Source organism: Phocoena sinus, chromosome 12, assembly GCF_008692025.1.
Source record: "Phocoena sinus isolate mPhoSin1 chromosome 12, mPhoSin1.pri, whole genome shotgun sequence".
NCBI classification, from domain to species: Eukaryota; Metazoa; Chordata; class Mammalia; order Artiodactyla; family Phocoenidae; genus Phocoena; species Phocoena sinus.
The window spans coordinates 13,325,371-13,342,108 of NC_045774.1; positions in this window are offsets into that span (position 1 = coordinate 13,325,371).

Genomic DNA, 16,738 nt, shown 5'->3' on the forward strand with positions numbered 1-16,738 from the left:
CCTTTACCAAGGTTCATGCTGGAGTGTTATCTGACTCCCAGAGTTTAGCATTTCCATGTCCTCTATCTAGCTGGGAAGTTTGTTAAGCCCAGTTCATACAACTCGAGGGTCTGCCTGAAAGATCGCAGATGAGAGAGGACCATGGTCGTTCCTCCACTATTACTTAAAATTTAAGAAATTTAATTTCTTAAAATCATAATCTTATCCTGATTGTTTGGCATTGTTCCCTTTTCCCCAAGTTCTGTTTCAACAATATAAACAGCACAATGCCACAAGATGGTGCTCTTATAACACCATACTTTTGAATTTGTTCATTCATCTGAAATTTAATATAGAAAAGGATGAAACAATATTACTGCTTTTCTATTCAATTTGTACTGTCAGATTATAACACAAAGCCCACAACATAGTGTTTAGCTAAGATAGGTAAATATAAACTATTTACATTTTGGTCTCGGATGTTAAGAACAGAAGCCTTGCTTATCTTCAACATTTTTATCCATGTTTATATTCAAAGTTGAGATCTGCACGGTCCAATGCAGTAGCAACATGAGGCTGCCAAACACTTGAAGTGTGGCTCATTCAAATCCAAACAGAGATGTGCTGTAAATGTACAATACACCCCAGATATTGAAGACTTGGAATGAAGAGAAGCAAAATCTCATGTATAATTTTTATATTGACTACTCGTTGAAATAATGATACATTGGATATACTTGGTTAAATAAGATACTACAAAAATTAATTTTACCTGTTTCTTTTCATTATTTTTAGTGTGGCAACTAGAAAATGCTAAATTACATATGCAACTGGCATTAAGTTTCTATTGGACAACGTCGGTCTAAGATCACACAACAAACAATAACAGAAGAACCTTTTCTAGCCTCATAACCTAAACATGTCACACTCTAGTACCAAGATCTACCATACTTTCTAAAAATAAGTTTATTCTAGGTATAGAGATAAGAGGGTATTTGCTAGAAAATGAAGGACTAGAGTTCATCTAAATAGAGTTGGATGCGGTGCTTCTCTGGTGGCGCAGTGGTTGGGAGTCTGCCTGCCGATGTGGGGGACGCGGGTTCGTGCCCCGGTCCGGGAGGATCCCACGTGCCGCGGAGCTGCTGGGCCCGTGAGCCGTGGCCGCTGGGCCTGCTCATGCGGAGCCTGTGCTCCGCGGCGGGAGAGGCCACAGCAGTGAGAGGCCCGCGTACCGCAAAAGAAAAAAGTAGACTTGGATGCTTTTTCTCCGAGCCCCCCCCACCCCAACACTCATGGTTTTGCAGCAACTTGCTCCTCATCTGACCTCTTCCCATCCTCACTCCCAAACTAACATGTAACTGCTCTTACCAGCACAGGTCAGGTCCCATCTTCCCATCACCCAGAAAATGCTTACTAAATAATTGTGGAAGAAATGAATGAAAGAACTGACTGTGTGGGTTCAGGCTGACATCTCTGGGAGTCAATGGGTGCAACTGAACTTGGGCTTTGCCTCCACGTTAGTGGCGGAAACTGCTGTGACCCTTTACAAATTCTTCTGTGCTCCCTTTCCTCAGGAATAAGGCTTTCCTTTCTTCCTGAGCTTTGAGGGCCATAGAGGACCTATAATTTGAGGTTTCTAAAATACTGTTTTGCTAATGCCTTTTTTGTTTTGGTTATGAGGGCTTATTTTTTGGTCCAATATCATTTTATATATTGGACATAGATGAGAATGTCCAGCTACACTTTATCATTTGGTTTCAAAAGGATTATAAAATAGATAAAGTTAGTGAAAAGAAGTGGTGGGTCATTAGGATGAAAGGGAAGGGGAAGGAAACCATCCCCTTTCTTTTTTTAAGCACTGATGGTTAAACATCCACTGCATTTCATTAATGTAATTCTTCCTATGTTGGCAATATTCAAAAGATAACTCAGCCCAATAACAGAAGCAGGTACATAGTCATATATTAGATAAACCTGAATTTTTATTTGTCTAAATCATGCGTGGGATAATAGTGTCCCAAAATGGAAAGAGCAGACATTTTGTACCGTCAGACGTTTCTGGTTTGGAATCCTAACTCTTTTACTTACTATTTAACATTGAGCAAGTTTTTAACCTCAATGAGCTTCAGTTTTCATATTTATAAAGAGAAGGTAATAACACCTACTTGATATTATTAACATAACAATTAAGTGAGAAAATATAGGTAAAGTGTTAATGCAATATCTGATACATAGTAAACAAATGTATGTGTTGTAATTTTTTATTATGGCCAAAATATGAATGCTTAGAAATATCTGGATGTTTATGATAGTCTAAATAAACAGGCCCTTCCTAAATAATTCTATCATTTTGATAAGGTTAGAAAAATCTCATGTTAAATTTTCCATTACCTATGTTCTTAACTCTTGAGAATTTAAAAGGTTTTTTGTCTTCAGCAGATGAGCAAAGAAAGTAACCTTACTAGAAAATAATTTTGTTAAAGCATAAACTGAATGAAACTTCAAATGACTCACACTTAGAAGTTTACAATCATTCATTTATTTGTTTATTAAAAAAACACTTATTGTAATGGAGTACAGTGTAGTACTGTGGGTGATGTCAAATGTGTAGCCTTTCCCAGGCAGGGTTGCAGGAAAGAACTGAGCTTTAATGACCTAAGGCATCTATTATGTATAATAAATTAACATTTCCTTTAGGCATCTAGAATGGTACCAGTTAAGAGCCTTCCTTGAAGAACTTAATATCATTCAAATAATTAATTAATATCACTCAAATAATCACTCAAATAGTTTTCTGTATTCTATGGCTCAGATAAGAAATCCAGTTGAAAAAGTCTAGGGGGTAAAAAGAAAGATAAAAAGAAATACTAAATTAACCATAATAGAAAGCAAAATGAAATAAATATGAACTACACAAAATATGATAATAGAATGGAAGGAAAAATGACTTCTAACTAGAGGCTCAGAACAAAGGAAGTACTTATCACTTGATGGTGATAAGAAGGACCTCTTTTCTTGTTCCCTCCTCTTTCCCTTTTTCAAATGTGCAAAATTTCTACTGTGTCCTGTGATTGATTCAGAGATGGATTGGTCAAGGAGCTTATATGGTTTCTGGAAAAGTAGTAAGTGCTGAGAGAGAGGTACACAAGCAAATGACTGTGTGAATTCAGCATGGAAACACTGATGTCCTCTGAAGTTCCTTTACTACTGTGAAGAAAAGTAATGCTCATCACCTATTTTCTTTACATGACAGAAAAAAACATTTCTATTTCATGCCAAGAGCTAGGAAGAGTCCGTAGAAAATTATTTTTTAAAGCCTTCAGAATAGGGTGGCAGAAAAGGAAACTCTGAAGTGATATTAGAGATTGTGACAACCCAAAACAACATGTATATTGTTGACTGAACTTCAGAACACAGTTACGTAGTTATTTTTAAGGACTAGTACTATTTTTTTTAAGTAAAATTTTTTTTAATTTTAAGTAAAAATTCTAAAAAATACCTTTAAGGATGAGTTTTCTCATTCCAGAGGATGCACTGGAAGCACTAAAAGGAGTGGAAGGTGGATTGTAGGAAGATAAAAGAGTAGATACAGTAATACCAGTACATCAGCCAACTGAAGGATCAATTTTCTAGTCCCAGGGCAAAATAGGTCGTGTTCTTTCTCTCTAGGTAAATTATCATGCACGTAAAGTCCTAGATTCTCAGAAGAGGGATGCACAGCAATCTCTGATGTCACTGCCATCTTCCTGAGAGACCCAGATAAGGAGCGAGAGGGCAATCCTTAGCCAAAGAGCCTAGTTGAGAGTGACTGTTTCTTACCAGGAATAAGAGTCTTCCTGAGGCTCCTGGCCTCCATGGAACAAAGGTGCTTATCTTGCTGGGACTGAGAGGAAGAGTGAAGAGAAGCATAAGAGGCGGCAGTACTTCCCTCCCCTCCTCAGCTGCCTGAGCACAGGAAAAGTATCAGTGTTGGTGAATTCATACAAAATGCTGTGCAGTCTTCAAGGTCCACCAGCCAGCTTACATTTAAGACCTATTGCCTTTAACCACTTGAGTATATAGTCTGAGAAGCAATGTTTTATTTTACACCAACTTTTGCGTGGGAGCACAGAATCAGCCCTTAGGGCCTTAGGAAGACACGTCCTAGGAATTCACGAATCCTGAAAATTCTAGCACTACAGAGGGGAATACCGCACTGCCTGCTCGCAATTCCTTCCTGAGAAGGCAGTGTACAGTAGCTACATGATCATGTTTTTTTTGACGTTCTGACAAACACGTTTTTTAATTAAAATGATTTCTAGTAAAAACTGTAATTCTGATATTCATTCTTTGAGATTTTACAAGATTCCTTCGCACAGTTGCCCCTGTAGAGACTCTGCCGTGTGTAGCCAGTGTGAGACAACTACGTCGTGTTGACTATTTAGACTTGCTCAGTATTCTTATGTCTTCTTCCTGGTAGATTTTCCAGCCATTTTCATGAGCTTGCAGACTTTTCTAGAGCCCAGAATGTCAGTGAACTAGTTCCTGTCTCTTCCTGTTGCACTTCACATTCCTTGTCTCTCCTTCTTTGGTTTTCCACCAGAGGGCATACTAAACCTAGCTAACAAAACAGTTTGGTATGGGCAGTTTTAATACGTGAAGTGAAAATTTGGGGACTTATTTAGAATGGTTCTAATTTTAGTACTGCAAGGTGTTGTGGTTAAGACCTTGTCTCCGAAGCCAAACTATATGAATTCAGATCCCAGCTCATGGTCTTGGTAAATTCTTTAATTTCCTTTCTAAGCATTGCTGTTCTTATCCTTGTAAAACGAAAATAACAACCTGCCTCATAGGGTTAAATGAGTGTGGATAGATACGTAAAGCACTTAGAACCATGCCTGGCTTATAGTAAGCATGTAAGTGACAACTGCTATGAAAGTTTGTGAAAATGGCAGTTCTATTGGGTTGGCCAAAAAGTTCATTCGGGTTTTTGCATAAGCGGTTACCAAAAACGCAAACGAACGTTTTGGCCAGCCCAATACTTACCTAGGAGTTAACTGGAAAACACCAAGGAGTTGAAAGCTACTAAGGAATGCTAATTACTACCATTTTTGACGGTCAGATCCTATTTATAAACATTATTTGCACCCAGTGGACACATATTCATTTGTTCCTTCTCCCATCCCAAGAACTAGAACAGTGCCCAGTACATCAGAGGTGTTCAAGAAGTATGTTTTAAGTGAATGTAAGATAATTTTTATTAACCCATGTTTACAGGTAAGAAAACAGAGGCTCAGAGAATTGAAGTAAATTGCCTAGGATCACACAAGTAAGCAGAATATGTTGTATCTAACCCAAACGTGTCTGATTTCAAAAACTATCTTCTTTCCATGGGGTTTTCCTACTTAGGAAAAAAGTTGAAAGAGTTGAAGGGATGAAGAAAATGAACCTTTGGCTTATCCTCATAACTGAACTGTCAGGCTGCATTTTTACAGTTATTGGGTAGAATATAAGACATTCCCTTTAGTAAAACTTATGAGGATGGTGGCCCCCAGGATTTAAATGGTGCTTAGCATAAAATTAACCTAAATGAGGGAATTACTTCATTACTCTCAAGCAAGTCTAGCCAGTATTCCCCATTCACATTTTTCCCTGGGACATTTTACACCCTATTTCCCATAATGGAAATGTAATAAGCCAAATATAAAGAAAAAAGAACTTTGAAAGCCTGCTTGCCCTTAAATTTACTCTTTGGAGGGCACAATGGCTGGTTCAGAGTTCATGTTCAATACGTGTTTGTTGAATGCCTATGTGTGAGAGTGAACAAATACCTATGGCTAAGGATTCTGGAGCCTTGATAAGCCTCGTGTGTAGACTGCCCAGCTGCATCAGCCACTGAAAGCTTGTTAGAAATGCCAGTCTTCACTCGGACCTACTGAATCCGATTCCACAGTTTAATAAAATCCCCAGGTGATTTATATGCACATTAAGGACTGAGAATCGCTGTTCTGGTCAATATGGTTAATTGCGGAAAACAAATGATTGATTCCACTAACTAACTGATTAATAGCTTCTTATTGGGCATGTTTCAGAAAGCAAGGAAGTGGAAGAAAATTAATGCTGGGCACCATAAAACTCCAAAACATGTGTCTTGGAAGGAAGGGAAGGGGAGCTCTGAATGTGCTAAAAAATGGAAACTGCAAACTTATGTATTTTTTCTTTTTAGGGACTTGTAACCATCATGCCGATATAGGATAGGTGTCTTCAAATTTACAAAATGATTTCTTGCATGGATTACTTGTATGAAAGGTTTGATTTCCCTTTATTTATGGGTTTATATAGCCTGAAGTCATTTTATTGTCAATGATACCTTTATGCTATATATATGAATCATCAAAATGTGTTTCCTAAATCCAAGGTGGAGGTGAAGAGCCAAGCTAAAGTTTATGGAACTTTCTCTGTGACAGATGTCTCATGTTAGGTTATAAAACTTCTGTCTATGAAAAGGCAAGGAAATCTTCAACAATATAAGTTTCAGTTACATGGAAATGCACTGTAAAAACATCTCTGCCTAGTATACCATATACAGACATATGTGCATATATATATACATATATATATAATACATGTATACATCTATAGATATTATTTTAATGGTATAGTTGTATGTATTTTTATATGTACATAACTTCTATAGAATATGTAGTATCTTCTCACATCTTTTCAAAAGTTTATAGGCACCGAAATATAATTTGTTATAGTAAAAACACATCTTTGTAATTACTTTAAAAAATTATAACCCATAGTGATAACACTGGAATATCTCGGTAGATTTTTTTTCTTTTTAGTATTCAATCATATCTGTATATAGTCCAATACTTTTAAAAATTGTTAGTAAACTAGGAATAACATAGTAAGAAAGAAATGATTCACAAAGTTTCTTTCATTAAATTATCTTCACATATGTTTTTCTTTCTACAAAATTGAACTCTTTTTAAAATATGAACTTGATTACTATCCTTGGGTAAGTTACTTGTGCCTCTCAGACTTGAAATTAACTCATCTGTAATGTTGTTTAATTAGATTACCTCTGAAATTACCTCAAGTTCAGAACCAAAATGGCAATGTTTCTTTCCCTCTAAATGTGTAACTGTGTTAGTTACACATTAGTTACACTGTACATTTGAGGACCCTTTCCTTCTACCAAAAGAAAAGGGAAGGAAACAAAATGGCATCATTGTCTGCTGCAGCGTGTTCACCTGAAAATTACTAAGTTTCCATTTTATATTTACTTCCAGAAAGCAGGGGCTTTATTCTGCCGAAAATAGTTTGTACTTGTTTGTGAAGACAGCTCTGCTCTTTTGCTCTTTCTCTCTCTCTTTTGAACACTATTGGAGACAATGAGTCTGTAGAAACTGAAAGGGAGTTTGGCAGTGTTTTAGTGATTATTGAAGGTATTTGGAAATGCAGTCAAACTGAAGAATTTCTTCCATAGTAAGAGTTTAGGTCATTAGCAATGTAAAAGTATTTATGAAGCATAATTTTGGTTATATTTTATTATACTGCTATCTTATTTTAGTTGGAAATGGTTTCCGTGTATTATAGAAGTCATAGTCAAGGTCCTAATCTTATGATTCAACATCAGTAAGAAAAGGGAACATCAAATATAAGGAAAGGCATACACTGATGTTTTTTTGCCAGTTAAATGTAGCCTATGGGAATTTGATCTCTGAGGATTGATAAGCGAAACATTTTCAAGGGATTTCTAGTGACAGATATTTCACGGTGCCCAAATGGATAGAGGAGCAGAATGAATATTTTCACTAACAACAAGACCACTTCAGACTCTGAGGGAACCCACTAGTTCCTATTCTTCACATAAGGCTTTCATCTCATAGCTTATTTCTTTCTCTACTTTTACACTGAAATTAGTAGATTCAGAGAAAAAATGTGTTCCCTCTATTCAATTTCATGTCCATCCTAAAGCTGTTTAGAAAGTGATTTTTTAATATACCTCTCTCTACATAAAGCAGTGGTCCAAACTTGTAGAAATAGTAGAGAGGGTTATTAGATCTCTAGTTCTCAATTGTTGTACATTTCATAAAAATGTTGGAAATGAATCCAGTTAAACTTTTTTTTTTAATGTCAGAAGATTTTAACAGATGTGCTTAATGGATTTAAGTATGCTTCCTAAGTCTTGTACAGAGACTCATTTTCATTATAGAACAAATAATCCCACCACTGTAGTCATAGAAAAGAAAAAAAGAAAACCTTGATAAAAGAGTGACAATAAGTCCTTGCAAAAGACGGTTAAAATTGTCCAGATAATTCTGGTATTCTATTTTTCTATCACAAAGCATTTCTGTTTTAAGAATTCCTTTTCTGAAGGTGTTCAAACCTCATTCAATTGTCATGTTGTCACGATAAAAAACAAACAAAAAAAGCCCTTCAAGAGCTTCTTAACTGGACTCCCTTCTTTCACACCCAACAAATTTCCACCCAATGTAGTAGTGATATTTATAAAAAGATGCTCCAGAGGAACAAAAGTCTTAGAGAAACAAAAGTCTAATCTTCAAGGAGGTTTCCGTTCATTGATGGCCTTAGGAGGGAAGCTGGAGTCAGGGCCAGGTTCATAGTGCTGACCTGAACAGGCACAGTGAGCTCTGCACTCAGGAGTCCAGAAGAGCTTAAGGTTCTGCTGTCACCCTCTTGAAATCCTTGTAATTTTACCTTTTTTAATAATTTATTTTTTGTAGATGAAGTCTAATGGGACAACTCTGCCCTGTTGTTTCTTTAAACAGATTAAAAATATTTTCTGCACCTTTTCTAGTCGAGAATAGTTTTTTTCTTTTTTTCTTGCCATGCCGCAAGGCTTGCAGGATCTTAGTTCCCAGACCAGGGATTGAACCTGGGCCCCTGCAGTGAAAGTACAGAGTCCTAACCACTGGACCACCAGGCAATTCCTAGATGTGGATAACAATAGCAAGTAACATCATTGAGTGCCTTCTATGTGTTAGGCACTAAGTAAAGCATTTTATATGGTACAAAATTGTTTGACCCATTTAACCCCCTTCTCCCCTCAAAAACAGACAGAAAAGGACTGGAGCTTTTAAACTCTCGTTTTACAAATGATTTCTTGGGACTCACAGAGGCTACGTAACTTAAGCCCAGGTGTCTGACTCCTGAGACTGTCCCTAGGTTTGAATGTGCAATACCCTTTCACCAACTCCACCTATGTTGGGTAGCCAGAATCTTTGTATCTTACTCTCTCTTCTCTGCCTTCTATCTACAAAACTCTTCTATCTAGAAAGGCTTTGTTTGATAATGAAACTCACTATACTTTTAAGTCAAAGCGTCATGTCTTTGAAGAACTCATGTTTTTGGTTTTATCCCTAACTGAAGTAAAACAGTACCTCTTGAGGCATAAATTTTGGAATTGGCGCAAAGATATTTGGGGAATGGGAGATTTGCTTGATGTCTCTGAAATTATCCTCCACAGATGTCCATCTCCTTTATGACTAACACTGATCTTTACAGGGACTATTGGGTTTTTCCCCTCTTCACTGCTGGAGCTAGGACTGCCATCTCAGATGAAAAAAGAGAAATAAACAAAAAAAGAACTAAGGCTACATATGACATAGAAGTGAGTCATAGGAAGAAAATGATAATGTAGCTATTCTCAGGTGACAATTATATTTGGTATAATCTACCTTTCATCAAATACAGGGTGTGGACAGAGTTATAATTCTCATTGCTTTTTCAAAATACATTAGAAGTTTTTACGATAGCTTTTTAATAAGATTATAAGAGAAATAGACACATCAGACAAATAAAATTATATTTTAAATGTGATTTAGAATCATGGAACTGGCTTTTGTAGAGATAATTCTCTTTTGCATATTTACACATAAGCACTTTGTGTCAATTTAGGAGAAGTGATGTCTATTTTTCTTTTTTTCTGTAGTTTTCATTTTATACCAAGTTCATCTTATATTTTTAAGTGCTTTACCAATCCTTTGTTCAATTCATTCAAAATGTGTTTAGTATAATCTTTTGTTGTGGACACTATTGATTTAATAGCTTTTACAGGACAAAACACTGCTAGGTGGAAATAGCCGATGATGTTGAAATATTGAGCATTTTATTAAAAGCGACACATTTATTCAGGCAGACTGAGTAAGGCAAGCATGAATAAAATCTGTGTATATTATTTTGAGGTAAAATACAAATGTGAGTAATTCGGCTCTTAGTTATCATCAGAGTTGAAAGAGAAATGAAATTTTAAAATCCTAAGATATTCTTAATTAGACTGATTTTTCTCTTATAATGCAATAGCAAGATACGTTAATTTAATCATTTTATTTATTCTTTTGAATGTGTTCACTAAGATCACATAATTAATAACAAAAATCAGAATTGGAAAATAATAAATAGGTAGATAGGCCAAATATTATCTGTAGGCATTATGCAAAACGAATCAGAACATCTAATAGTCTGTCAAAATATGTTCTTTCTCTCTGAGTTTGTGTATACATTTATTTTTAAACTGTACATTTCCAATTATTAGAAGCTACTATATATTTCTGTTTAAGAATGTTTTTATAATATTAAAATGAGTTTAAAAGATAAAGATCATAAAAGGCCTTCTTTTATTTATGAGCATTAGAGAGTACTGGTTAGATGGTTATCAGGATGGTTATCAACTTGATGCAAATTAACCTTCACAAAATATTTGACTTTAAAATACAAAGTGCTGTGGAAAAAGTGGACAGAGTGGAGATTGGAAAAACGCACCCCCAGTGATATTGCAACTTAATCATTCATTCATTCAAGTGTTTGTTTTATACAGGGTGGCAGATTCTGTTTTGCACAGGGATTCATCTTTGAAGATGGCAGGTATGGTCCTTGATCTCACAGCACCTATAGCACCCAGTCTAGAGGGGAAAACACATAATTAAACATTAATAACCAAGTGTGATGGATTTTATAGAGCCCTCTATCCCCACTATACCTGACCATGAGTAGATATATCACAGAGACTGCTATAGACTGAACATTCAGGTCCCCCTAAATTAATATATGGAACCTAACCTAATTCCCAAGGTTGATATTTGGAGATAAGGTTTGAGGAGATAATTAGTTCATGAGGGTGGAGACCTCATGAGTGACAGTAGTGCCCTTATAAAAGGGGCAACAGAGAGCTTCCTCACCTCTCCCACCAGGTGAGGACGCAACAAGAAGAGGACCACCTATGAACCAGAAAGTGGGTCTTCACCAGACACCGAATCTGCCAGTGCCTTGATCTTGGACTTCTCAACCTCCAGAACTGTGAGAAATCAACTTCCTTTGGTTAAAAGCCATCTAGTCTGTGGTATTTTGGGTATAGTAGTCCTAACATTCTAAGATAGAGACCTAACACAGTGTAGGGGAGAGTCAAGAAAGGATTTCCGTTTGGTCGTGATTGAAAAGTGTAAATTAAACTTAAATAGCACAAATTCAATGTCAGTACTCATGGTTTAAATATTTTGAAATTCATTCGTTGATTGACTCAACCAACAAGTATTTTTTGGACAATTACAGTGTGCCAGGCACTGTGCTGTATTTAGAGGGAAAAGCATAATCTCTCTGGTGAGATCTGACACCTGGCATTTCGTTTGTGATGGCCAAGTAAACTGCACCATTTGTTTGCAGGTTAATAAATGGCTTATAGAACTGATTTATATCAATCACTAAACGTTTCTAAAGAGATAATAGAGCACATTAGCCTTGCAAATACTTACAAAAATTACTAAGCTCCAAGAATTGCTACTTTGGCCCTCTGTATTTTGCCTTGTCCTATCCAAATACTGCTTCCTTTCTGTCCTTACCATTGTTTGTCACTTTTTTCATCACTTAGAACATAAACATTTAAAATTCACCTGTAACAAATCAGTGAATCAATAGATGCATTTATTTACCACCAATTCTATGTATAGTGCTGATGGACTTGAGACATGCTTGGGATTCCTCCCCTGCACACTCCAGGACAACAGCCATAGCTATGCTATGTGCTTTGGGGGAGTAGAAAAGTTTGACATGGTGTTTTGCTTTTCAGGAGCTTAGAGCCAAATTTGAGCGATATGATTAATATGCATGACATAAGAAACAGTGTGTATGGATTTAAATGCTGAATTTTGAACTATTCTGAGATTCCAAGAAAAGGAAGACAAAGGAGACATGATCTGGGTAGAGGGTGTTGGGCTGTCAGGAGGGAGAAGGCTGGAGGTTAGGGAAGGTTTCATGGGAAGAGATATAATTTGGCCTGCAATTTTAAGGAAGGACGCTGTGATGATGAGGAAAAGCAACATTGTCTAGGCAAGAGAGGGCAGAGTATGAATGAGAACAAGAGAGCAAGGTGCAGTAAGGTGTGTTCATAGGAGCGACATTTTTGGACAAAGCGTATCACTGGAGAATGTCTTGGGAGTTTACTGGAAAATTAAATTGAATAGAACAAGTCCAAATTATGAAAAAATCTGGAAACCAACCAAATGGTTTAGGTAGCCACAGAGAGTATGAGAGGCACATTGATGTTGATAGCTGTGTACAAGGAAGGTAAGCCTGGCAGTGGTAGTCCAAATAAATAGAACCAGGGAGACTGGGTTTGGAGACCACTCTCTTTTCTCATTTGATTCTACTCAGAAGTCCTGTGCACACACACTCTCCATGCAAACAAGAGGAAAAAAGCAATGAAACCAGTAAGATGTCATTAAATACTATTTAGATATTAAGATACCTCAATGACTGTCCTTTTTCTTGCATACTTGATTTTTTTCCTTCATGGCAAAGGGACAGGTGCCTTATACATTTTATATTCATAAATCTTCAGATTCTGGTCACTGAAAAAGTGTTACACAGTGAAGACTTTGATAAAAGGATTAAAAGCAGGACAGATTTTCATTTTTGGCAAAATAGCAGGATGAATGAGCTAGCATTCTCAAAAAACATTCTTTTCTAAATAGTCTACTTAAAATCAGAAGGAATATGGCTAATATCCGAGATCTTATTACTACATGATGATATTCTTTCTACATGCAGAACAAAGAACTTTCTAACCGTATGTGTTAAGTGGGACCTGATCTTTTTTGGATTCTTAAAGAGACTGTGCTTCAAAGGTGACGTAGAATCTGGCACATCACGAGCAACTCTATAATGTGAAATGCCACTGACTGGATTTGTGCAGCCCAGATATCAGAGGCCACTCAACAAATTGTAATATTATTGAAATGCATGACAAAGAAGGAAGGACAAAAAGGGATTCATTGCCAATTAGGATCTGAAGAAAACATTTGTTTATGATTACTCACATTTTTAAAGGTCATTTAGCTACATTTTAAACGTCTGGAACCATTAAGCCATCTTTATTTCTTTACAAAAAGGATGAAAATAGGAAATTATTACTGCAAAGAATATAACTTTAATTTTTCTACATGCACGGGTACTGTAGTAATAAGATTTTAATTCTCATTAGGGAAAGATAAAGGGAACAAATTGCTGTTAGCCGTCAATCCACCCCTTTCGTGAATTAAATCATGACTCATATGCATTCAAGACTGACCAGAACATTATTCATATAGTGGCTACTTTTCCAAGCTTCAAAAATTCACAGCAATGTAGAAAACTTGAATAGGTTTCAGGGGAGAACCAGACGTCCACATTGGTAGAATATTAATGCATAAGACCCAAGAGAAAAGCCTAAAGGAACTAAAGTCACTTGTCTGGGAAAAAAAAATTCAAATATGTGATATCTTTTCTAAGAAGAATAGAACAAGGAAAAAACAGTACTAGCTAAAAGGTAAGTATTTTCGAATAGCTATAAAGGGAAGACACTCTTTACAGTTAGTTCAACTAGACAGTTAAAATGTGATCCTTCTTTGGAGATATTTTAAAGCAGCATGGAATCATATTCATTCATTCATTCATTCAACAAGTATTTATTAAATAGCAACCAATGTACAAAATAGACAAGGTTCCTGGTCTCTTAGACCTTATGTTATACTAGAGGAAATAGACAGAAAATAAATAAACTAATACAATAAAAATTTCAAATACTAAGAAGTGCTATGAAGACTACAAAATAAGGCAATAGGAAAGAGAGTGGCCAAGTTGGGAATTTATCATTTTAACTGGGAGTTAGGGAAGCCTCTTTGGAGGTGGCAAAGTTGATGCTGAAACTTGAGTGATGAGAGGGAAACAGCCAATACAAAATCTAGGAGAAAAGCTTGAGAGACAGGGTAAATAGCAAGTACAGAGGCACTCAGTTGGGCCTGAACTCGGGATACTCCTGGTAGACAAGAAGGCCCAAGTGCCCAGAGAACAGGACAGGGAGAGGACAGGAAGACAAGGGGCTGAGGCTGAGTCCCTGCAAGCTTTGTGGCTACAGTTAGGAGTTTGGATTTTACTCAAGTCCGCTGGGAAGCTACTGGGTGGTAGTAAATAAGTCAGAGAATTAGAATCATAGGGTTTTCAGTTTGCTTCATCCCTATGATTTGACAATAGTAACCAAAATGCTGTTTAAAAAAAAAAAAAGTGCTGTCTTCCATAGAAAAGGACTTATTTTAAATTTGGGAATAGAATCACTTAATTTTTAAACTAAATTTTTAAAAAAATATTTATTTATTTATTTGGCTGCACCGGGTCTTAGTTACGGCATGTGGGATCTAATTCCCTGACCAGTGATGGAACCTGGGCCCCCTGCATTGGGAGCGTGGAGTCTTAGCCACTGGACCACCAGGGAAGTCCCTTAAACTAAATTTAATAGCCTAAAAACAATGTGAGTCTTAATCTATTAAAGTATGTCTGAAAAGACCACAGGAATCTGGCTATCTTGTGAGCCTATTTAAACCTCTTCCCATCTAAATACCATTCCAAGATGGCATTCCCCATCTATTGTCCATTGCTTTAAAAGAAGAAAGAATATTATTTCAGCATCAAATTTAACTTTATGAATAATAATAGCCATTAAATTAACTAGAGTTACTGTACTTGTTCTATTTTCAGTGTAAATTTGTTTACTAGCTTAATATTACCGAATCCATATTTCCTTTATAGGGAAACATAGATGGAAAATAATCATTTAATATTTGGTAAGGTAGAGAAAGAAGTAGGTTAGCGAATATTAGGATTTATTACATCACTTTCACTCTAACTAGAGCTTCACCTAAAATACCAGGAAAGGGTGACTGTCTTGAAGTCACAGAGGGACTCCAGACTAGAGCCCTGGAATTCTGAATTCCCACTATCTTTCTACAACTCTCTGGAGCAAGTCAAATATGGTGCCCAAATAAAGGCTTTCTACACAACCCAGCCCTTAACTTTGCCTTTTGCCGTGGGCTAATTTCTATCAAAATGAGTTTTTCTTTTCAAGGAACATTATAGGAAATAGATTTGAGCTTCTATTCCACCTTTGTCTACATTTACCTAGATGACACTTATTTCAACTTCCTTTTGGCGTTTAAAGAGATTCTGTTAAAGGACAGACTAAGGACATGTTCATATTCACTACATTCTTCTATGTTATCATACTGCTAAGAAGTACAGGAAAGTTGGGGCCGATTGATAGAACCTGATATGATAAATATTTCTTCCTCACTATTCCTTGAGCTTCTACCATATTCACCATTTTCCCCCAGTGCTTACGATAGTCATTTACACATACTATATGTTCAGCGTATTTTGTTGAGAGACTGAATCTGTACTGACAGTGCTTAATATCCTTTATGAAATTCTTATTTATAAAAATATCATAGAAAATTATCCTTTCCTAGAAGAATGACAGTCCAATATTTATTCTATTCCAATGTCAAGAGGCACTGACACTCTTTCTGATAGCTGACTTAAAATTACTATTTATGTTTTACTTTGCCTGTTGCCAAAAGGATTTGAGGAAGCTTACAATAATTCAATGAAGCAAATCAATAAAAATGTGTTAGGGCTTCCCTGGTGGTGCAGTGGTTGAGAGTCCGCCTGCCGATGCAGGGGACACGGGTTCGTGCCCCGGTCTGGGAGGATCCCACATGCCGCAGAGCGGCTGGGCCCGTGAGCCATGGCCGCTGAGCCTGCGCGTCCAGAGCCTGTGCTCCGCAACGGGAGAGGCCACAACAGTGAGAGGCTCGCGAACCCAAAAAAGAAAAAAAGTGTTGGTGTTATCTGTATGCCTGGCACATATGCAATGTGATGATATCACTTGTGTGATGGGAATACTGAAATGGATGTGATGTGTTCTCTGTACCCAAGAAAATCACTGCCTAGTGGAGGCTAGCAGTTAACTATAATACATGTGGTCAGTGCTACAGTGGTGATCTGAGCAAAGTGCTCTAATGCAGTTAAGAAAAGACAAATGCAATAAGACCACAAAATCATTGCAATTCTGATACAAGAACAAGAGTCCTGCATTGGGAGGAAGTAGATATGACCAAAAAAATAAAATAAAATAAAACCTGAACTAAGAAAAAAACAACTATCAATGAGCTCTCAGCTAATAAGGAGAATCATGAGACTTTCTTAGGAGAAGATCTGATTTTTGTGGCACTAAATTTATCATGGTTGTCTCCATATGAGTGCAATGCAAAACAAAACTGACACTGCTTATGTGGTTATACAAATACAAATATATACAAATATACAGAATTTTTAAAATAGTGTATTTTTCTTACATCAGTACTTGACAATACCTGATAATACCATTTTCTATTATACCTCCATGAAGACATTCCTGCAGGAAATAAGAAGAGGTAGCCGGACT